Below are 24324 nucleotides of genomic sequence, written 5' to 3'. Positions count from 1 at the left end.
ATGCTGACATGAAGGAGGCCCTTCTCACTCGGTATGGTCTCACTTAGGACAAGTACTGGGATCAGTTTAAGCAGAGTAAGAAAACTGATTGCCAGACCTGGTTGGAATGTGTAGATTCTTTTTGCAGAGCACTGGATGGTTGAGTGCAGGGCAGTAATGTGACAGATTTTCAGGGGCTGTACAACTTAATTGAGTGGGAGCACTTGTCTAGTTTGTGTTTTGCAGAGCTGCGCCAGCACTTGACTGATGATAAGCTGACTGACCCCAGGAAACTTCCTATGGAGACGGACCGCTGGGTGAGTGGCTGGGTCCACAAGAAGGTTTATGGGGGAGACTCCGCCATACGTGGGCAGGGTTCCCCGAAGAAGGAGAGGGAAGTCAAAGGAGACGTAGACAGGTCCCAGGATAAGGAGGAAGAAGAAGGGTCCTAGGCCCCTTCTGACAGAAAGGAGGGAGGTTCTGGTGGGCGGTGGCCCAGTGCATCCCATTTTCAACCCCAGTGCTTTGAGTGTTCCCAGTTAGGGCACATGAAAGGGGACTCTGTCTATACTAAGAGAACCCCTAATGGTGGCCCCCCTACCAAGGTAGCCAATGTGGCCTTAGGGGGAGGTACCCCCAGGGCCAGGTCATAGACCATGCCATGATATCCCTTAGTTGGGAGGTGGACTCAGAAGGTGAGTTGGTAATCCCTGAGAGTGTGAGTCGTCACTTCCACCAGGTGACAGTGAATGAGGTCCAAGTCACTGCTATGAGGGACAGTGGGGCTAGCCATACCATGATGGTGGAAAGGCTTGTCTCCCCAGAGCAGTACACCGGCCAGGTGTGTAGGGTGACACCAGGCCATGGGCAGGACTTCTTCCACCCTATGGCCCTGGTACCCCTAGAGTGGGGTGGGGAGGTGACCCAGAGGCGGGTCGTACTCAGTCCCCAGATGCCAATAGACTGCCGTCTGCGGAATGAGTTGCCCCAGGTGTCAGGCGAACTGGGAGGGGTGGCCCCCAGAGGCACCCTCACAGTTCAGTTGTCTGGGGGCACCACTCCAAGGCGGAAGGTACAGGACCCCAGCAAGAGGGACAGCAGGAGGGAGAGCCCAGCCCTGTCCCCTGCTCAGCCTGAGGGTACAGACCCAAAGGTGAGTGGCCAGTCTCAGGATACCACCTCTGAGCTAGTGGGAGGTGAAGTGGAAAAAGGGTGCAAGTCACCTAGGGTTACTGATCCTCACGTTTCGGAACCACAGGGACCAGAGACCCTATGATGGACTGGGGCCTGCCTCTTGTCACTGACAGCTGTCATTGGCCTCTGCTGGTTGTTATCCTTGTGGTCAGAGTTTTCCCTGGGAGGGGAACTGAAGTCAGACCCCCGGGGTGGGAGGGGCCACATCACACTGTTGGACCTGGCGGTACTGTCTGCCTACTGGAATGCATCTGTGAGCAAGGTAAGATTAGATGCTGCACAAACCAGGTCCTCAGATAAGAAGGGTTCCCCCAGGGTTAGTTCAGTGGGTCCTGAGAGTGTTGACCGAGGGGTCAGTAGTGGGCCATTGTCCAGGTACTATCGCCCTGAGTAGGGAAGTCCAGCAAGTTATTGATTGGCCTACCCTGGCTTTAGGCTGGGAGGGGGTTGTGTTCGAAATGGCCCTTTTTGCAGGGTTATCCCCAAACGTTTTGCCTTCTTCCTCCTACTTTTTCAGGTCCGTTTTTGCTGGTTTATTTTCTCAAATTGTACCGTTGATTGGTTTATCCATTCTTGGCATATTTGTTTTATTGGGCACCTCTAGTAAAGTCCGCTAGAGGTGCCCAGGCCTGTAAATCAAATGCTACTAGTGGGCTTGCAGCACTGATTGTGCCACCCACATATGTAGCCCTGTACACATGGCTCAGACCTGTCAATGTAGTGTCTGTGTGTGCAGTTTTAAACTGCCAGTCCGACCTGGTAAGTGCACCCACTTGCCAGGCCCAAACATCCCTTTATATACATGTAAGGCACCCTTTATCTAGGCCCTAGGTAGCCCAAGGGCAGGTGCACTATATTTAAAGGGTAGGACATGTACTGATGTGTTTTACATGTCCTAGCAGTGAAATACGGCTAAATTCTGGTTTCACTGTTGCAAGGCTTATCTCTTTCATAGGTTAACATGGGAGCTGCCTTTAAATAACTTTAAAGCACAAATTAACCTTGAGAGCAGATATAAATATGGAGTTTAGGGTCCCTGTAATCACAATTTAAAAATACATCTTTTAGGGAAGTTGTTTTGGATTGTGAGTTTGAAAATGCCACTTTTAGAAAGTATCACTTAAAATGCTCCTAGAAGAATTAGATATAGTATGCATACATATTATACAGTCTTCAATTAATGAATAAGACAACTCTGTACTGTTAAAGTCAAAATCCTATATATTGCTCAATAGGAATCAGGAAGTTCAAAAACATGTAGAACAATTCCAACAAATGTCGATTTCATAAACAACAACACTGTATATACCCCTCTAGATCATAAGATTGAATCCCTACTGCAGATCCAGGAAGGGGCTATAACCCTCCTCATGACACAGTTCTGCACAATATTTGCCTGGCCAAACAATCCCCCAGTAGAACTGCCTCCAACAGGAGCAGAGGGGGTACTACAAATTTCCCTTTGAGAGATGTACTTGGTAGAGGTTATGTACATGTACCTTGGAGTAGAAGTAATCTTGCATCATTTACCAATGAGTTTACAAAGCTGAGTGAAAGGCTAGTGGAACAGGGTTGACTGGTGTACATAGGCAAAAGGGGCGTTGCCCTGCCAACCTACGGGGAGAGGCAAGAACAGGGAAACCAACGCAGAGCAGCTGAAAATAAATTACTGCTCCGAGACAGTGTGCTGACTCTCCTGGGTGAACTCTAGTGAACTTAGCAGATGGCCTACTCTGTAAGTGCCAGATGGGTGAGGATTTCTTCGGCCTCCAGGCCCAGGCTACATCAGTGACATCATCGGAGAGGGAGTGCTGAATTCTAATACAATGGATCCAGTTGCTTTTGGGGTGTATTAACAGTGGCCCTGGGAGAAGTTACAAAGTTCCATTCACTTCAGTGGCTAGGGGTAGGGCAGACTGATGAGGACGAGGGAGTGGGAGGCAACATTTGTGTGGCCCTGGGAGAAGTTACAAAGTTCCATTCACTTCAGTGGCTAGGGGTAGGGCAGACTGATGAGGACGAGGGAGTGGGAGGCAACATTTGTTGGTCATCACAGAGGGGCAGGCTTTAGGAAGGGTGCAGGGGGCTGCTCTCCTGGCATTAATACATGTTTAGTAGTGCATTTGGTTTCACTTTGAAAACAAAATTATGAGCATGACGGAGTGCTCCTTATCTTGGCTCCATAGAAGCCCAAGAAAGTGAAGGAACCAGCTGCAGATAACAATTGCACTAGTGAACAGAGGTAAGTGTGCAGTTAAGCTTCTGCTTAAGGGACATAGTCAACCCCTCACCCTTTAGCAGCTACGGGGGGAGTTCTTGATGGGCCTCTTCTTCTGTCTGCAGCTCTGCAGATAAAGGTGTGGTGAATTCATTTTAGTTCCCTACTGGCAACAGAAGACAGCTTAGCCATCATCTTGAAGTCCTGTTGCCCATTTTACCTAGTAACCTTTTACCCACTTAGCATGCTCTGTTTTATCCTATTAACTTCATTATTTCTTTTAGCCCTTTGCAGCTGTTTATATTTTATAAGAAATGTTTTGCTGTTCGTTATCCGTGCTATTTTGAGAATTCGTCATTATCAGTGATGTACGTAGGAATTGTCATCATGTCCCTTTCTTTCTTACGTTTGACAGGAACATAATGTGCAAATGTTAGATATTGGTTTTGCAATTGCAGATGCAAGTTTGCGTACATAATCAGTTCTTTAAGTACATATCTGTGTCAGGGATCCTACATGAGCCTTTTAAATACACCTCACACAGACAAGGTCATTAGAGGAGTTCCTTCCAGATGCCACCTAAGCTGCACGTCACCTTGCTGCAGAAATCAGCTTTTGTGTCTCCACGGAGTCTGACGTAGGGAACTCATTCCAAGGTAACGAGGACTGGGGGCGCTTCTCATGGGCATGGTACTGGCCAACTAGGGTCTATCACACCTAACTCTTGTTAGAGTAGAGATTAGGCTCTCTTTGTTAGGAATTTCCGCCTTGATTTATACTTTTTTTGCGCCGCATTACTGGCATTTATTGACACAAAGGCGGTGCAACCTTACAAAATACAATTGTATTTTGTAATTTCGCGCCGCTTTTGCGTAAAAAATGATGGTAATGCAGCGCAAAAAAAGTAGAAAAGAGGGCCTTCATATCGTATGTTTATTGCAATGTGGTGTGTTTTTTGGCAAAAGCGGCGCAAACGTGCAAAATGCAATTGACTCAGTTGCCTACAAACAGAAATGTTGTCGCCCCTAAACCAGCAGTCTTGCTAAGGAGCGAGAGTCTAACTACGACAAAGGCTCATAATTAACTTTGGAGAGTGAGTGAAAAGTAGGGTGAGCTGGATGGATGAAATGGTGGATGGGTCGATGCATGGATGAACAAGTGAAAGGATGGATGTAGGAATGGAAGAGTTAAAGGGAGATAGGGTGTATGAGTGAAAGGGAGAGGGTGTATGAGTGAAAGGGAGGATGGATGGATGAACTGGTGGATGGATAGATGCACAGATAAATGAGTGAAAGGATGGATGCAAGAATGGAAGAGTGAAAGTCAGGGAGTGTGTATGAGTGAAATGGAGGGTGGATGGAATGATAATAGATGGATGGATGAATTTAGTGGAAGGATGGGTTGATGGATGATGAGAGAAAGAATGGATGAAAGAAAGAATGAATGAAAGGATGCATGGATGGATGAGTGGTAAGGTAAATGAATGGATGAGTCAATGGGTGGATAGAGTGGAAGTATGGAAGGATGAACAAAAGGATGGATGAGTGAAAGGATGATTGTAAAAATGGATGAGTGAAAGGAAGGTTAGATGAGTGTCTGGATGAAAGGATAGATGAGTGAAAGGATGAATGATGAATGGTTGGATAGATGGATGAGTGAGCGAGCGAAAGGATGGATGGCTTAGTGAAAGGGTAAATGGAAGGTTGTATGAATGAATGAATGGATGGATGGATGGAATGAAGGGTTGATAGATGGGTTTAAGGGTGGATGGCTGAGGGAAAGAGTGGATAGATGGATGAGCCAAAGGCAGGATGATGGATGGATGGAGTGAAAGGTTGGATAGTTGGAGTGAAAGGTTGGATGACTGAATGGATGGATGAATGGATGGCTGAAAGGGGGATGTATAAGTGAAAGGATGGATGATTGAATGGATGGATTGGTCTGGTGGATGGGTATCCCTGGACCAGTGGTGTCTCTCCTTTGTGGGCACCACAGCTCCAGTGCACCCTCCTTGTTTGTTTTACTGTATCAAAAGAATAATTATTAACTCTTGGTATGATAAAAATAAAATGCCGACACCCTTTGGGTCCAGCAACAAACTGAGGCAGCTAGTGGCATTGTCTGATTGCTGACACAGGGGCATGAAGGTGCCTGCACCAGCCATCAGAGAGATTGTTCAGAGCTGGTGAAATCCCAGCACCTTGAGCATGTCTGTGTGACTATGTGTGTGAGTTAAAGTGAGAGAGTCAGTGAAGGAATGAGTCAGAGTGAGTGAGAATGAGTGACAGTAAGGACGAGTATGTGTGAGAATGAATGTGAGTGAGTGAGGGAGAATGACAGTGAGTGTAACTGAGTGTTACTATGTGTGAGACTGAGTCACAGTAAGACTGAGTATTCAGAATGAATGAGAATGAGTGAGACAAGGTGGGCCAGAGTAGACTGAGTGAGACTGCATGAATTAGTGAGGATAAGTGAGACTGAGTGATTCAGAGTGAGACAGTAAACTTAGTGCAGGAAAATGTGAGAGAAACCTTCAAGATAAAGCTCTTTGGAAATCTAGCCAAGGACTGGCCCCACCACCTTTCAACGTCACCAGCTGCCACTGCAGTGGAGTGGTACAAACAAGGTGAGAGGTTTGTGAAAATCTCGGAGGTGTTGTGGGTTGATCTGAACATGTTGTTTGATATTGTTGTTCCAAGTGATCTATGGGCACAATGTAAGGTAGCTGTTCAGTGGCCAGAGGCAGAACTGAAGAGAAGTGCACAACAAAGGGTCCCTCGCCGTTGGTGATGAAAAAATATCAACAGGTTATGACATTTTTTAGGTAAGACGTCCCACCCCAAAATATAGATTGGGTCAAGATTGATAGGGGACTCAAGAGCCCAAAGAAATGGTTCATGTGTATTATGAAACGCTATCACAGGCTTTTAGGCAGTATATTGGAATGGAGATGCTTGAGGCGAACGGTATGGGACATTTTGTGTCCAGATTTGTAACACGATTGAGACCCGAGATCAGCATGATGATACAGCAGCATTTGATTTGTTGGCAGAATAAGTCGGTTGATGAAATCCTGCGATACGCTAGATACTGCAGTGATGAGCTGGAGATGAAGCAGAAAAGGCTTAAGGATGAGTTTATAGTTACTCAGATGCAAGCAGCACAGAGAACCATTCAGATTTAGCCGATGACAAATAATGTTGGCTCCATGCAAGGTGCATACCAACAGGGACCACCTCCAATGCAGGGTAGGGGTCGGGGAATGCCTATTGATCCTAATACTGGAATGGATATTAATAGCTTAAAAAAAACAACCCTTTGCTAAATATGCAACAAGAAGGGGCATTGGAAGTGGGAATATTGTTTTAATCCAGAAAATCAGATCCAGAATCCAGGTTTTGCACAATCACAAAATGTTAACACTTTGCAGGTGCAGAACATGATGAGAACGAGAAGTCAGAATTTTAATATGTCCCAAGCCCCAATGATGCAGGTTCCCCAAACTCCAATGCCACAACAGAGTGCAATTGGTCCTAAATTCAATGCTGATCAAATTCCTAATGTACATATGAATGCGATTCAAGGAGGAAACCCTTTCCAACACGTTCTCCCTGTATCCTCCCTGTTTGATGTCCAGGGAGGAGAAAGCACCGATATATCAAGATGACGGTACCTGCGAGTGAAGGAAGACTGCGTGATTGGTGCAGCCTTACAGGTGGAACAGAGCGGACCTTTTGTAGACAGCAAGGTGAATGGCCTCCCGTGTCATTTTTGGTTGACACTGGTGCTACCCCCTCAGCTTTGAGAACAGTAGAGGTGCCAAACCTACCCTCTCTGGAAAATGAGTCCAAGTTGTTGGAGTAGCTAACAAACAGATGACAACTCAGGAAACTGAACCAGTTCTGATGAAAATCGAATCCTTTGATGACAAAAACAGATTTGTGGCTTGGAATTACAGCCCAGTGAATCTGATGGGAAGAGATCTGCTGTGCAAATTAAATTGCATCATCTATTGTACGCCAGCAGGCATAGAGATGCAAACTCATGATGAAGATGTTGCCTTTAAACAGGCTAAGGATGGATTTCATTGCACCTTGTTCACATTGCTGACCACTGATGGTTTTCCCCCAGATTTGAGAGACATTATAGAATTCAAAGTGTGGGATTTTTTAGGAAGGGATTATTGCTTGATAGTAAGTTGTGGTCAATTCCGGAACGTGACTGGAGGAGTGGAGAGAAAACGGTGTTGTACCTAGTATCTGGGTGCTGTATGCGCCATATTTCTATTGGGGAGAAGTTAGAATATATTTTATGGAGAAGCCTGTGTGAAGGTGTCAGTCTATATTTGGCCCTGGAGCTACGATCAACAAGGAGTCTATTAGAAGATTAAAGTCTCCAACTATTATCAGGCAGGTGTCATTGGGGAGATGAGCAAATAAATCTTCAATCTTTCTCCAGATGTTAGTGTCGTTGTTTGGAGTATAAATATTCAAAAGGTAGAATTCTTTGCTTGATTTAGATAACTTGTTGAGTATCAATCACCCATTTTGGTCAGAGAGGGTGTGTAAGACCGAAATTCGTGCTTTCTTCAAGATAATGGTGAGCACTCCATCTTTCTTTTTGTGAGCGGATGAACCTAACGCTTCCGAGAACCAAGGAGCTTTAAAGTAGAGTGTGTCCGAAGCAGTGAGTTTAGATTCTTGTAGGAGAATCAGATCACATTTGAATTTATATAGGTATTCACTGATTTTCCTCCTCTTAACTGGATGCTTCGACCCTTTTGTATTGAGAGATAAGATTTGCAAAGCATCACATTTTGACATGGGTGTGATGTTGTGTGGACTGAGATGTCATTGTATATTGTAATTTGTGGTTTTGTTTAAAGACTGCAACATGAGGTAAGTGTGACCTCCTCACACCTGTCCTATGAACTCTGGTATAGTGTCCCTTCTGAAATGGTATTGATGAAAACCTAGGTAAGATATTGAGGCAATCACGAAGAAGGGGAAAAGAGAAAAGAGAAGAAAAAACAAACAAATCAAAGGAAACAGAGCCCACCCACTCCGTAACTCGAACCCACTCACCCTACCCCTCCACCTTCCTACCATGTTCAGGAACTGCATCGGACCCAAAGGACGAGACCAACCATCTGTAGGAAGGTAGCCTCTTGCTAGCCTTGTTACCCCCACTTTTGGCCTGTTTGTGAGTATATGTCAGGGTGTTTGATATGTGTCACTGGGATTCTGCTAACCAGGAACCCAGTGCTCATACGTTTGTGCCCTATATGTGTTCCCTGTGTGGTGCCTAACTGTATCACTGAGGCTCTGCTAACCAGAACCTCAGTGTTTATGCTCTCTCAGCTTATAAAATTGTCACTGCAGGCTTGTGACCACTTTTACCAATTCTGATTGGCACACTGGAACATAGTTCCGTAGTATATGGTACATAGGTACCCAGGGTATTGGGGTTCCAGGAGATCCCTATGGGCTGCAGCATTTCTTTTGCCACCCATAGGGAGATCTGACAATTCTTACACAGGCCTGCCAGTGCAGCCTGAGTGAAATAACGTCCATGTTATTTCACAGCCATTTACCACTGCACTTAAGTAACTTATAAGTCACCTATATGTCTAACCTTTACCTGGTAAAGGTTGCGTGCTAAGTTACTTAGTATGTGGGCACCCTGGCACTAGCCAAGGTGCTCCCACATTGTTCAGGGCAAATTCCCCGGACTTTGTGAGTGCGGGGACACCATTACATGCGTGCACTATACATATGACATGACATATGTATAGCGACACAATGGTAACTCCGAACATGGCCATGTAACATGTCTAAGATCATGGAATTGTCACCCCAATGCCATTCTGGCATTGGGGAGACAATTCCATGATCCCCCGAGTCTCTAGCTCAGACCCGGGTACTGCCAAACTACCTTTCCCGGGGTTTCACTGCAGCTGCTGCTGCTGCCAACCCCTCAGACAGGTTTCTGCCCTCCTGGGGTCCAGCCAGGCATGGCCCAGGAAGGCAGAACAAAGGACTTCCTCAGAGAGAGGGTGTTACACCCTCTCCCTTTGGAAAAAGGTGTCAGGGCTGGGAAGGAGTAGCCTCCCCCAGCCTCTGGAAATGCTTTGATGGGCACAGATAGTGCCCATCTCTGCATAAGCCAGTCTGCACCGGTTCAGGGATCCCTCAGCCCTGCTCTGGTGCGAAACTGGACAAAGGAAAGGGGAGTGACCACTCCTCTGACCTGCACCGCCACTGGGAGGTGCCCAGAGCTCCTCCAGTGTGCTCCAGACCTCTGCCATCTTGGAAACAGAGGTGCTGCTGGCACACTGGACTGCTCTGAGTGGCCAGTGCCAGCAGGTGATGTCAGAGACTCCTTCTGATATTCTCCTTCAGGTGTTGCTAGCCTATCCTCTCTCCTAAGTAGCCAAACCCTCTTTTCTGGCTATTTAGGGTCTCTGATTTGGGGAATTCCCTAGATAATGAATGCAAGAGCTCATCAGAGTTCCTCTGCATCTCTCTCGTCACCTTGTGCCGAGGAATCGACTGCTGACCGCGCTGGAAGCCTGCAAAACTGCAACAAAGTAGCAACGACGACTACTGCGACTTTGTAACGCTGATCCTGCCGCCTTCTTGACTGTTTTCCTGGTGGTGCATGCTGTGGGGGTAGTCTGCCTCCTCTCTGCACTAGAAGCTCCGAAGAAATCTCCCGTGGGTCGACGGAATCTTCCCCCTGCAACCGCAGTCACCAAAGAACTGCATCACCGGTACTCTGGGTCTCCTCTCAGCACGACGAGCGAGGTCCCTTAAACTCAGCAACTCTGTCCAAGTGACTCCCACAGTCCAGTGACTCTTCAGTCCAAGTTTGGTGGAGGTAAGTCCTTGCCTCCCCACACTAGACTGCATTGCTTGGAACCGCGTGTTTTGCAGCTACTCCGGCTCCTGTGCACTTCACAAAGATTTCCTTTGTGCACAGCCAAGCCTGGGTCCACGGCACTCTAACCTGCATTGCACGACCTCCTGAGTTGTCCTCCGGCGGCGTGGGACTCTCTTGTGCAACTTCGGGTGAGCACTGTTTCACTCCACTTCGTAGTGCCTGTTCCAGCACTTCTGCGGGTGCTGCCTGCTTCTGAGAGGGCTCCTTGTCTTGCTGGACGCCCCTCTGTCCCCTCACACAATTGGTGACATCCTGGTCCCTCCTCGGCCACAGCAGCATCCAAAAACCCTAACAGTGAGCTTTGCAGCTAGCAAGGCTTGTTTGCGGTCTTTCTGCAGGAAAACACTTCTGCACGACTCTTCACGACGTGGGACATCCATCCTCCAAAGGGGAAGTTTCTAGCCCTTGTCGTTCTTGCAGAATCCTCAGCTTCTACCATCCAGTGGCAGCTTCTTTGCACCCACAGCTGGCATTTCCTGGCATCTGCCTACTCTCGACTTGATCGTGACTTTTGGACTTGGTCCCCTTGTTCCACAGGTACCCTCGTCTGGAAATCCATCGTTGTTGCATTGCTGGTGTTGGTCTTTCCTGCAGAATTCACCTATCACGACTTCTGTGCTCTTTGGGGAACTTCAGTGCACTTTGCACTCACTTTTCAGGGTCTTGGGGTGGGCTATTTTTCTAACCCTCACTGTTTTCTTACAGTCCCAGCGACCCTCTACGAGGTCACATAGGTTTGGGGTCCATTTGTGGTTCGCATTCCACTTCTAGAGTATATGGTTTGTGTTGCCCCTATCCCTATGTGCCCCCATTGCATTCTATTGTGACTATACATTGTTGGCACTATTTTCTATTGCTATTACTGCAAATTTTGGTATTGTGTACATATATCTTGTGTATATTTGCTATCCTCATACTGAGGGTACTCACTGAGATACTTTTGGCATACTGTCATAAAAATAAAGTACCTTTATTTTTAGTATATCTGTGTATTGTGTTTTCTTATGATATTGTGCAAGTGACACTAGTGGTACTGTAGGAGCTTCACTCGTCTCCTAGTTCAGCCTATGCTGCTCTGCTAAGCTACCATTTTCTATCAGCCTAAGCTGCTAGACACCCCTATACACTAATAAGGGATGCCTGGTGCAAGGTGTAAGTACCCCTTGGTACTCACTACAAGCCAGTCCAGCCTCCTACAGTTGGTACACACAAAGGAAGAAATAATAGAAGTCTTCAAGACTTGTTATGACAATTTATACTCCTCAAGGAAAACGGACTAACATAATAAGCTTCAGGCTTACCTAGCTGAGGCAAACCTAAAAGCAGTTGTGGCTGGCGACTCAGCATTGTAGCGAGGCAGGGGTTGGGGGGAAGCAAAACACAAATGAGACCCTTTCAGGGTTACAGTGATGCATACATTATGCAAAACACAAACGAGAACTATGAGTAGTTCCCAGATTTCGGTGCAGAGCAGCTCCAATAAGGAGCACTCTACAACACCAGCAACACTCTAGATTTGCTCACCTCAAATGTCTGTTTATCTAGTAAAGTTTTTAAGCATAGGATTAGTGCAGTGCTATCCACGCCGCGCTAGATAGGGACAAAGGGCCAGATGTATGAAGGCATTTTGCATTCGCAAACGGTGCGAATGCCCGTTTGCGAATGCAAAATGCCATTTCAGAATGTATGAAATACATTCTGAACGCAATTTTAAGGAATCGCTAAAATAGCGATTCCTTAAAATTGCGACCCTGTTTAGAGAGTCGCAAATTGCGACTCTCTAAATTAGAAATCGCAAATAAGGATTCCTTATTTGTGATTTCTTAGCACATGTATGAAGCAATTCCTAAATGCGATTTGGCATTTAGGAATCGCTAATTACCACCAAGTTGAACTTGGTGGTAACCATGTGCAAAATTTTAAAATGCATTTTTAAATTGTACATGTAAAGCACACATGCCCTTTTGGCATGTGTGCACCTTACATGTCCCCCCAAAAAAATTTGGGGTGCAGCAGAGGGGGCCTTTGCCCCCCATAACACTGGGGTTTTGCATTTCCAAAACTGCGATTTCTGGTCCAGAAATCGCAATTCTGGAAATGCAAAAAATTTGCAGATATGGGCCAACAGGCCCATAGGTGCGAATGGGGCCGGTATCGCAATTTGCGATTCGGTAATAGCATTTGCGATTTTTAAGAAATTGCTATTACCGATTCGCAAATGTGCTACATGGCACTTTGCGAGTCGGAAATAGCGATTTCTTAAAAATTGCTATTTCCGAATCGCAAAGGGCCGTGATGATACATCTGGCCCAAAGTCTTTTGCCATTTATACAGCTAAATCTTGGGAAAAGGCTTTGTCCAACCCCATGGCCCGCCCCTTTAAAAATAAAACAACAATAAAAGCGTTTGTCATTTTGTTTCTAAAGGTTTGCAGCTCCTGCTGCTGCTGGAGGGAGGGCGATGTTCCTCCCCCCTATCAGAGGAGTCACCCCTGCCTAAAAGTGCTCTCACTTCATGATACTGAGCAATTGGGAGCCAACGTACAGGAACAGGAGGTGCACGGTGTTATTAAACAATTGATTAGGGGGAAGGTAAATGATACGGATGGACTTCCAGTGGAGTTTTATGCTGTGTGTGTTGATATAATGGAGCCCAGGCTCGACAGCATTTATAATACAGCTGGAGAGGAGGGTTACCTGCCCACATCATTGTGCGAGTCATAGTTGCCATTCCCAAGAAAGATAAACACTGAGGGGCATATTAATGAGCCCCTAGCGCCACTGGAGCATCACTTTTCATGGCGCTCCGATGGCGCTAAGCACTGCTCCATATTTACAAGGTGGCATTAGGCAATTTTTGTGGCTTAACGCCTCCTTGTAAATATGGCCCCTTCACACGCAGCTCTTTGGTTGGAAGGGGCGTGCAATGGGTGTTGCTGTGGGCCACAGCAACACCCATTGCATTTTGATGGTACCTCATAGTTCTGAGTTTTCATAAACCGAGACAGAGCCAAAATATAATGCCACCCTAGGGGTGGCCTTAGCAAGGCGCAACGAGGAGGACTGCTTCTATTACTCCTCATTTTTTGCTTTTTCTATGTGTGCTGCATTCTGCCACACGCATAGAAAGAACAAAATGCCGGAAATAATTTTTTTATGTGCGGGAAGGTGTCCCTTCCTGCACATAAACAATCATTTCAAAATGACTCTTTGGCACTTGTGTGTGTGCTGCATTCTGCATCCCAAATAGAAGTGCCAAATCGCCATTAGTGATTGTTTATGTGCAGGAAGGGACAACTTCCCGAACATAAACAATCACACCCCTCAACGCAGACATCTTTGCACGATGGTGCAAGGATGCCTGCATTGGCGCTAAGCAGCTCAACTTAGCGCCAGTGCAGGGGAAAACACAGGGGCGCGGCATATTCAAATAAATACCTTAAATGCTGGTAGTCAAGAAGCGACCTTGAGATGATCCTGCAAGGTGTTTCAGTTCAAGGTACCAAGGAGGTTGAGGGAACAGAAGATGAATATAGGGCCTAGGAAGTGCGGGTGGCTGAGAGGTGATAGGAGACAGGGCCGAATTGGGAACCAAAAGCAGCCCTGGAAATACGTTCATACCAGCCCTGCTCCCTTCCTCTTTCACTCTGTTTCTTCTCTTTCATTTCTCTCACCTAAAGTACCCTCTGTGCCTCCTGTATTTACATGGGGGGGGGGGCAGGAGAAGGTGCCAGAAAGTGTCCTCCAGTGGCTTCAGCCCACCGGGGAAATGCCCCGTGGATGAAAGGTCAGTCCGGCCCTGGGAGGCAAAGGCTTGCAGAGCACAGCTGTCAGGGAGGCAGAGGAGAGTACAAGGAGGTTCAGCTAGGGATGGGAAAATAGAACATTAATCACTGGAAAGAGCTTCAATTGGGGTCTTTAGTTGCCAGAAGTAAACATGTCACAAAGTCTCAGATGTCACAAAGCTGATCATTTGTCAAGGAGAAAACGAGGCATTTTCAGGAGGCACAAAAGCAGGTTATTGTATGTAATAGGCGATATTGTTCGCTCTTATCTAGTACATACTCTGGCTGTGGCCATGGAAGAGAGAAGAATTGTAAATGCAACGTAAAAGCTAATAGCATTGTTAGATTTCTGCTATATATAGACATATGCTGTGGACAAAAACAATTTTTATTGATAGTGTCAAAATGAAATGTCAGGAATTGCACCGTAAGAAAGCCAGTCCTGACTCATGAGTGCAACTGAACACAATACATATTTGTGTACTTCTGGGACTGACAGTAAAGTATGATGTCAAAACAGCACAGAGTGTAGTGAACACCATTGGACAGAAGTGTGTTGTTTGAATGACAGGTGTGTGAAAAAGTGGGTGGAAAGGATGGTGCTAGTCACATGAATATATAGGGTTGTGCTTTGCATAAGGTTTCAGCTCACTGCATGCCACTGGGACAGTATAAGCTTGATTGGGAGCTGGGCGGGTATGAAAAATACTCTGATTTCTGGAAGAAGATCTAGAATAGTGGAGAAAATTTCAGCAGTACTTCCTCCAGAAACTGATGCAGCACCCAACTTTACTTTTCTGGAAAATTACATTCATAGAAGCTAATGCAATTGAGTAGTAGTAGTGGTGGTGTCCGGCTAACACGTAGGCCAGTGTGGAATAGCTTGTGTCCCGGTGATATGAGACCAAACAGAAACAATATCTGGGAGTATGTTCTGCGTTGCCACAGAGTATTGTCCACCCATTCATGATATATGTAGGCTACGACCACATGTCAATTTGTTGTGGTTTGCCGTGCAGAAAGAAGGGCCTCAGGTTGTCCCTGTTGACCTTGAAGAAGAAGCCAGGTGTCATCATTAGCAGACTATTGGCAGAGGTCCTTGGCAAATCTCCTACTTGAGGTATTCTCATAAACAATGGAGCCACCTAGTGTCTCCTCAAACCCACTTCTTGACCCATTTACCCTGCTGTAGCATCAAGTTCTGATTGTGGATGTAGATGGATCTTTTTAAACATGGTTATCCCCCTCACTCACTCATTTTTTTGCAACATTGAGATCCCTGCTTCTCTGATTGATCTGGGCGAGCTGCAGACCCTGAGTCAGTTGGGGCACGTCAGTCCTTCCATACGAACGATGTGGCTTTGGTGTACCGCATTTCCAACTCTACTGTTTGGCAGTACAATGCCAATTTGCATACCACTGGAATCACAAAGATGTGCAGCTACCAGATGACAAACCCGAGCGGGACCAGGTGGGAAGCTGCCGCTAGATGCCATATCACAGCAGGGACTGCCCTTAGACCCGACTGATGTCCAGACCCTCTCCATGACTAGCTGGGGTGGTGGGAGCACTGCGGCTGCCCCTGTGAAGCAATTTCTCGCTTTGCCAGCAAACTCCATCGACTTCTTGGTAGGGAAGTGACATAACTCCCCCTCCCTACCAATAGCGGATAACCCATGGTTACCATCTGCTTTTGAAATGCTGGTCAAGCGAACACTAACCCGACACGCAGGGGCACATTCGAGCACCTTTTCCCTGATGGACACGTCATTGAGCATGCAGTTGACACTCGGGCCTGATTTATACATTTTTTGCGTCGCTTTTGCATCATTTTTTGCTGAAAAAGCGGCACTAAATTACAAAATATAATTGAATTTTCTAAGTTTGCACCATTTTTGCATAAAAAAATAATGCAAATGCGGCGCTAAAAAAGGATAAATCAGGCCCCCGGTTTGCAGATGCCACCTCCATGGACCATTTGGTGCTGCACTGTCTGCACGGTGATTGCACACCCAGGTTCCCGCTTATCTCTTAGTTTCCGAGAAGTTCACACGCTAACAGCACTGATCACAGATCCAGATAGTAAGCGCATGGTACTGAAACTCTATCACGTCAGTTTGGCATTATTACCGAAACGAGATGGAAAACTCAGAGAGACATAGGGACGGAAGCCACAATGCCCGCTTACTGAAAAGATTTGGGCCCAAATTTATACTTTTTTTAACGCCGCATTTGCGTAATTTTTTGACGCAAAAGTGCTGCAAACTTGCAATATACAATTGTATTTTGTAAGTTTGCGCCGTTTTTGTGTAAAAAAATGGCGCAAACGCGGCGCTAAGAAAGTATAAATATTGGCCTTGGTATTATTGCTGTAAGCAAACAAAGTTAATCTCCCTGAAGCACTGACACAAACTTATGCCCTTCGAATGTTTGCGGCGTGCATACGTGACGCCGAGGGCATTGGCTAGAATTGACCCCTTCAGGTCCTCCCCATGCTGAGGAAGCTGATGTTGCTCATCTGGCCTGGATGTGCACTCACTTGTGGGGTCTACGGGGCCGGTTTTTCTTTGCTCTCCCACATGATAGACACCGATCTGGAGCTTGACTCTCTCACCGCCCCCCCCTTGGGGTATATGCAGGATGTACCACAGGTGGTCCCTAGAATCACTGCAGTGGCGTTATTGGTGGCAAAGCGAGAAATTGCTTCACAGGGGCAGCCGCAGTGCTCCCGCCACCCCAGATGGGCTTAAAAGCATGCCCTACTGAGACTGCCAAAATGTTACCACCCACGTCCAGACCCAAAGACATCAGGGGGCTACTCAGAGTCTCCCTGATGCGGCCGGGATCCCAGGCTTTTGACTTAGTCGCACTGTCTATGCCACGCCCTCACCTCACCCCCCCCCCCTGCTAGATGAAGAAATACATAGTAGGGTACACTGATGCCCGTTTCTGCACTGTTTTATATGCATTATTGCGGTGGTGGAGTGAATGTGGTGTGCAAATGGCATGACAAGACCCTTCTTCCCAACCTATGTAGTTTGATGCAGTTCCTTTACTTCACTGCATTTCCATCACTCCTGTATGGGCCAATGTACTGTGGTTACACACGTAAAACTAATAAAGTTTACAGAACTGGATGTAGATGGAGTCTAGACTTCAAGAGTCTGGAGGTCTACTGAATTCTACCGTGTGTAGGAGTCTCCTGGTTTTATCTGTCGAGGTTGTGTCACAGACCACCGAAAGGGGTTCAACATATGGGGTTAGGTCCTGTTGCTTGTGTTGAGAGAGTACACATTAGTGAATTTTATTTACACACACAGCAACTAGAACTATGGCAAATGCCTTGTTGTGTAAGGGAACAGAAGATGGAGGTAGGGCGAATGGTACAGTATTCTTGTAACCATGTGACACCACAGACTGCTGTGTCCTGAAGGCAAACAAAAAGCCTCTAAATGTTCTGAAAATCAAAATCACATCTGCACTACTTTCAGCCTGGGAGCCTTCGATATCCTGCTCCTCGGCTTTGATCCATAGTACACCGTGACATATATCGCAGGCCTCTGCGCCTCCAGGTCATCCCTACTGATGTGGCACACCATAGGATGCAGCAACAAAGAGCAACTCCTTGTACTACATCCTGCAAAACCCCTCCTGTGCCACAAGGTGAGATATATTGTGCCTTTAACCCCCTCCACCCACTGCATCCCCATCTTCTAACCATCACACAGGTCCCTACCTCACTCACTACACCAAAGATACCTTGTATTACACAAGCTCAATCAGAATGAAAAATCATTAACAAATGATCGAAAAAGAAAGTAAAAAATAGCTGGGTAAAGAACACGCTGAAAAAAGCGAATGGTGATCAAAAGAATGAAAGGATGGAATGAAGACAGCAGAAAGAATGACGAAGAAACATAGAAAGTATGGAAGTCGTAATGAAAGAGGATACAGCGTGAATGAGAAAAACAAGAGAAAGTCCATGAAACAAAGGACGGAAAAAAGAAAAGCAATGCAGAAAGTGGGAAGGCAATACAGGATGAAAGAAGTAAAGACAAAAAAGAAGCAAAAAATCCACAGAATTAAATAGTGAAGGAAGTTTAACTATTAAGATAATGAGGTGAGTTGTAGACGGGAAAAATGAGAAAAGGAAGTAAAACATGAAAGAAGAGAAAGAATGCCAGGAAGCAAGCAACTAGGAGCGAGAGACACAAGTGGAGGAAAAACAGAAAAAACAAAAGTGTAATCTGTTGTTTATATGATGAATATTTTGCACAAGCAATAGTTTACTGTTTCGCACATGCTGACCACAAATTTAAAATTGGAAATGAAAACAGGAAGTGCAACCCCACACTCATCCAAAACAGGTCAAATTGGCACAAGTTGGGGGTAACTTGTGAGCAGTAGCACCACGACAAGGTTTTGACCTTTGCTACTGAACATTCACACCATTCACACCTCATTCAGGGGATACGACCTGCTTTCCGTCAGACCTACAGACATTCCGTGCTCAGCTCCAGATGGGGACGGTGCAGGATTTCTGGAGCTCAAGGCAAAATTGAATTCGCCTGCAGCAGGAGAGCCCCAAAAATTGCTATTAAAAGCGGATTGGTGTCACGACTAGGTGACCCCATAAGGCCTTACCACTCCTTATGGAAGCTCCGCCCCCACCTAAAAGCGCATCTCCCTGGCATCTGCGAGGTGTGCGCTGGATTTTCCCCCCTAAAAAAAAAATGACCAAACAGACACGTGGCAGATGCAGAGAGAGGCAGAACTGCCACGGCCATCCTGTATGTCTGAGGGCCAGCTCGGTGCCCCAAAAAACCCCTCATTCACACCGCATTCACACCACTCATAGCCCAAGCACTGCACTCACACAGCAGACACCCCGACCACGGCTGTATATATAGGTAAGAGGTGAATGACGTCATAAAAGCCTGCCAGGGCTGGGGTGTGATGTAGTACATGACGTCACAAGAGTTGATGGGAAACACTGATACCATTTAAGGCTGCCTAGGGAGACCAGGGTTACATTATGTTGATAGTTGTAGGCTTAGCTGTGACATAACATCAAATTACCAAAGGATTGAGGGAAGAAATGTTAGTTACAATTAACAAATTATGAAGGTTTTATGTATTCTCTTTATTGTATACAGGATGTAATTTTTTTTATTTCAAAAATGTTTACTAAGAGATTTTTATAAATGGTTGGCATATCGCCATAAGTAGCATAACATTCGCAAATATAGATTTGACAGGTAGCATTAGTCATGATACGAGAAGGAAACACCACACCGCTTGATGTAATCACAGCTGGGTGGTTTATGTTCCGCACAACCTTAGGGCGGGAAAGGACTGGAAGAATGCAAAAAATAAGAAAAGTTAGGAGAGTGGATAGGGAGAGGATAAGAAGGAGAAGGGAGAGATAGGGGGTGACTGCCTAGAATTAGACGGAGATTTTGTCAGGCCTCTGGAATGGTTGATTAAACGAGTTGGGGCGACAAAGTTAGGAGGCCAGTGTGGATCTGGTTAAATAGCTAGATGGTTCAGAGAAAGTAATTAACTTTTAGGGAGGGTCAACCACTTCCAGGGATCAAGTGTATTCCATAATGTCTTATTAGCTGAGATCCAGGGGTATTGGGTGGAGAGGACTGAGTGCCACCCTCTAGTGTACCTCAGCCATTCCCACCAAATGTGGTGGGAGACGTTTCCTAAAGACTTCAAAGATGAGAGAATAATTTTAAGTGCCAAGGTGAATAGAAGGTCATCCAGGAGGAAACATCTTCAATCTTTCTCCAGATGTTAGTGTCGTTGTTTGGAGTATAAATATTCAAAAGGTAGAATTCTTTGCTTGATTTAGATAACTTGTTGAGTATCCATCACCCATTTTGGTCAGAGAGAGTGTCTAAGACCGAAATTCGTGCTTTCTTCAAGATAATGGTGAGCACTCCATTTTTCTTTTTGTGAGCGGATGAACCTAACGCTTCCGAGAACCAAGGAGCTTTAAAGTAGAGTGTGTACGAAGCAGTGAGTTTAGATTCTTGTAGGAGAATCAGATCACATTAGAATTTATATAGGTATTCACTGATTTTCCTCCTCTTAACTGGATGCTTCGACCCTTTTGTATTGAGAGATAAGATTTGCAAAGCATCACATTTTGACATGGGTGTGATGTTGTGTGGACTGAGATGTCATTGTATATTGTAATTTGTGGTTTTGTTTAAAGAGTGCAACATGAGGTAAGTGTGACCTCCTCACACCTGTCCTATGAACTCTGGTATAGTGTCCCTTCTGAAATGGTATTGACGCAGACTTAGGTAAGATATTGAGGCAATCACGAAGAAGGGGAAAAGAGAAAAGAGAAGAAAAAACAAACAAATCAAACGAAATCAGAGCCCACCCACTCCGTAACTCGAACCCACTCACCCTACCCCTCCGCCTTCCTACCATGTTCAGGAAATGCATCGGACCCAAAGGACGAGACCAACCATCTGTAGGAAGGCAGCCTCTTGCTAGCCTTGTTACCCCCACTTTTGGCCTGTTTGTGAGTATATGTCAGGGTGTTTTTACTGTCTCACTGGGATCCTGCTAGCCAGGGCCCCAGTGCTCATAGTGGAAACCCTATGTTGTCAGTGTGTTTGATATGTGTCACTGGGATCCTGCTAGCCAGGACCCCAGTGCTCATAAGTTTGTGGCCTGTATGTGTTCCCTGTGTGGTGCCTAACTGTATCACTGAGGCTCTGCTAACCAGAACCTCAGTGTTTATGCTTTCTCTGCTTTTAAAATTGCCACTGCAGGCTGGTGACTAATTTTACTAATTCTGATTGGCACACTGGAGCACCCTTATAATTCCCTAGTATATGTTACCTAGGTACCCAGGTATTGGGGTTCCAGGAGATCCCTATGGGCTGCAGCATTTCTTTTGCCACCCATAGGGAGCTCAGACAATTCTTACACAGGACTGCCACTGCAGCCTGAGTGAAATAACGTCCACGTTATTTCACAGTCATTTTACACTGCACGTAAGTAACTTATAAGTCACCTATATGTCTAATCCTCAGTTAGTGAAGGTTAGGTGCAAAGTTACTAAGTGTGAGGGCACCCTGGCACTAGCCAAGGTGCCCCCACATTGTTCAGGGCAATTTCCCCGGACTTTGTGAGTGCGTGGACACTATTACACGCGTAAACTACATATAGGTCAATACCTATGTGTAGCTTCACAATTGTAACTCCGAACATGGCCATGTAACATGTCTAGGATCATGAAATTGTCACCCCAATACCATTCTGGTATGAGGGACAATTCCATGCATCCCCGGGGCTCCAGCATGGAAACCGGGTACTGCCAAACTAGCTCTCTGGGGTTATTTCTGCAACTACCACTGCTGCCAACCCTCAGACAGGTTTCTGCCCCCCTGGGGTCTGGGCATCCCAGTGCCAGGAAGGCAGAAGAAAGGATTTCCTCTGAGAGAGGGTGTTACACCCTCCCCCTGTGGAAATAGGTGTTAAGGGCCTGAGATTAAGAGCCTGAGAGAAGTAGCCTCTCCTGGCCTCTGGAAATGCTTTGAAGGGCACAGATGGTGCCCTCCTTGCATACACCAGTCTACACCTGTTCAGGGATCCCTCAGCCCCTGCTCTGGCACGAAACTGGACACAAAAAAGGGAAGTGACCACTCCCCTGTCCATCACCACGCCAGGGGTGGTTCCCAAAGCTCCTCCAGTGTGTCCCAGACCTCTGCCATCTTGAATGCAGAGGTGTGAGGGCACAATGGAGACCTCTGAGTGGCCAGTGCCAGCAGGTGACGTCAGAAACCCCTCCTGATAGGCCCTTACCTGGTTAGGTAGCCAATCCTCCTCTGAGGGCTATTTAGGGTCTCTCCTGTGGGTTTCTCTTCAGATAACGAATACAAGAGCTCACCAGAGTTCCACTGCACTTCTCTCTTCGACTTCTGCCAAGGATCGACCGCTGACTGCTCCAGGACGCCTGCAAAACCACAACAAAGTAGCAAGAAGACTACCAGCAACAATGTAACGCCTAATCCTACCGGCAATCGCGACTGTTTCCTGGTGGTGCATGCTCTGAGGGCTGTCTGCCTTCACCCTGCACTGGAAGCCAAGAAGATATCTCCCGTGGGTCGACGGAATCTTCCCCCTGCCAATGCAGGCACCAAACTTCTGCATCACCAGTCCTCTGGGTCCCCTCTCATCTTGACGAGTGTGGTCCCTGTAACACAGGACCCCGAGAGTCCAGTGGTCCTTCTGTACAAATTTGGTGGAGGTAAGTCCTTTCCTCCACACGCCTGACAGTAATCCTGTGTACTGCATGATCTGTAGCTGCTAGGGCTTCTGTGCACTTTTGCAAGACTTCCTTCATGCACAGCCTAGCCCAGGTCCCAAGCACTCCGTCCTGCATTGCCCAACTCGCTGTGTTGACCTCTGACTTCGTGGGACCCTCTTTTGTTGTGCTGAATCGACCGCAGTGCTCAGATTTCCTGAACGCCTGTTCTGGTGCTTCTACGGGTGCTGCCTGCTTCTGCATAGGCTCTCTCTGTTGCTGAGCGCCCCCTCTGTCTCCTCCTCCAAGGGACGACCTCCTGGTCCTTCCTGGGCCCTGGCAGCACCCAAAATCCTAAAACAAAACTCTTGCACGTAGAAAGGCTTGTTTGCAGTCTTTCTGCGTGGAAACAGCTCTGCATCCTCCAGCACGCCTTGAGACATCTTCTGACCGAACGAGAACTTCCTGGCACCTTCCGTTGTTGCAGAATCGTTAGCTTCTTCCACCCGGAGGCAGCCCTTTTGCACCTTCATCCGGGGTTTAGTGGGCTCCTGCCCCCCGGACACTTGCGTGAGTCGTGGACTTGGTCACCTTCCTTTGCAGGACCTCAGGTCCAGGAATCCGTCTTCAGTGCTTTGCAGTCAGTTGTTGTCCTTGCAGAATCCCCTGTCTCGACTTTACTGTCTTTCTGGGGTAGTGGGGTAACTTTACTCCTACTTTTCAGGGTCTTGGGGTGGGGTATCTTGGACACCCTTAGTGTTTTCTTACACTCCCAGCGACCCTCTACACACTACACTAGGCCTGGGGGCCATTCATGGTTCACATTCCACTTTTGGAGTATATGGTTTGTGTTGCCCGTAGGCCTATTTTCTCCTATTGCATTCTATTGTGTTCTACAGTGTTTGCACTACTTTTCTAAGTGTTTTACGTACCTGATTTTGGTCTGTGTGTATATTTTGTGTATTTTACTTACCTCCTAAGGGAGTAAATCCTCTGAGATATTTTTGGCACATTGTCACTAAAATAAAGTACCTTTATTTTTGGTAACTCTGAGTATTGTGTTTCTTATGATATAGTGCTATATGATATAAGTGGTATAGTAGGAGCTTTGCATGTCTCCTAGTTCAGCCTAAGCTGCTCTGCTATAGTTACTTCTATCAGCCTACGCTGCCAGAACACTACAAATCTACTAATAAGGGATAACTGGACCTGGCACAAGGTGTAAGTACCATCAGGTACCCCCTATAAGCCAGGCCAGCCTCTTACACCATCTCTAGGACACCGAAGTGCATGGGTGTTTATAAGTGAATGAGGTTACTTTTAGAAGCATGAGCTACTATTGGTGACATTTTAGAAGTTAAACATAAAGCGATTTGAGAAAGATGATGGTGTGTTTACGCTGAAAGGTGAGGGCAGTTTTTAGACATGGCCTGAAAAATGTTCATGAAAGTGATATCAGTGCAACACTGTGGTCTGGCGACATCGACTGGTAAGTATTTGAGACAGTACAACATCAACAAGTATCACTTTGGGGTATGACGTGGTGAAACAAATGACAATCATAATAACCAAGTACACCAGGTAATTAGTGGACAAACAATGACGAGTAACTTGTAGAACAAGGCATTTTAGCTTCATCAATAGACATGTTACCGTGTTACCATTTCGAGATCCCATATAGGCAGATCACAGTATGCTTCTTAGGTATAGTGAGCCCCCATTAACCTGGAGGGAGGACTGTAGCCTCTTTAATAGCAAAACAAATTAATAGTCCATAGCCATGGGGGGGTCATTCAAGTTTAGAAGCAGTTTAGAGCTAGATTTCAGCAGGAGTCTTGAGTGCCTATGAACAATTTTAAGAGTGGGTGATAGTGGAAACAGAATGGGATCATGGCACACACGGAAACATGCATCATTTGGAAATACCTTCTA

This window comes from Pleurodeles waltl, chromosome 1_2 (genome assembly GCF_031143425.1).
Source record: "Pleurodeles waltl isolate 20211129_DDA chromosome 1_2, aPleWal1.hap1.20221129, whole genome shotgun sequence".
Classification (NCBI taxonomy): domain Eukaryota; kingdom Metazoa; phylum Chordata; class Amphibia; order Caudata; family Salamandridae; genus Pleurodeles; species Pleurodeles waltl.
The sequence above is the reverse complement of the archived record's forward strand: the minus strand, read 5'-3'. Positions refer to the sequence as shown.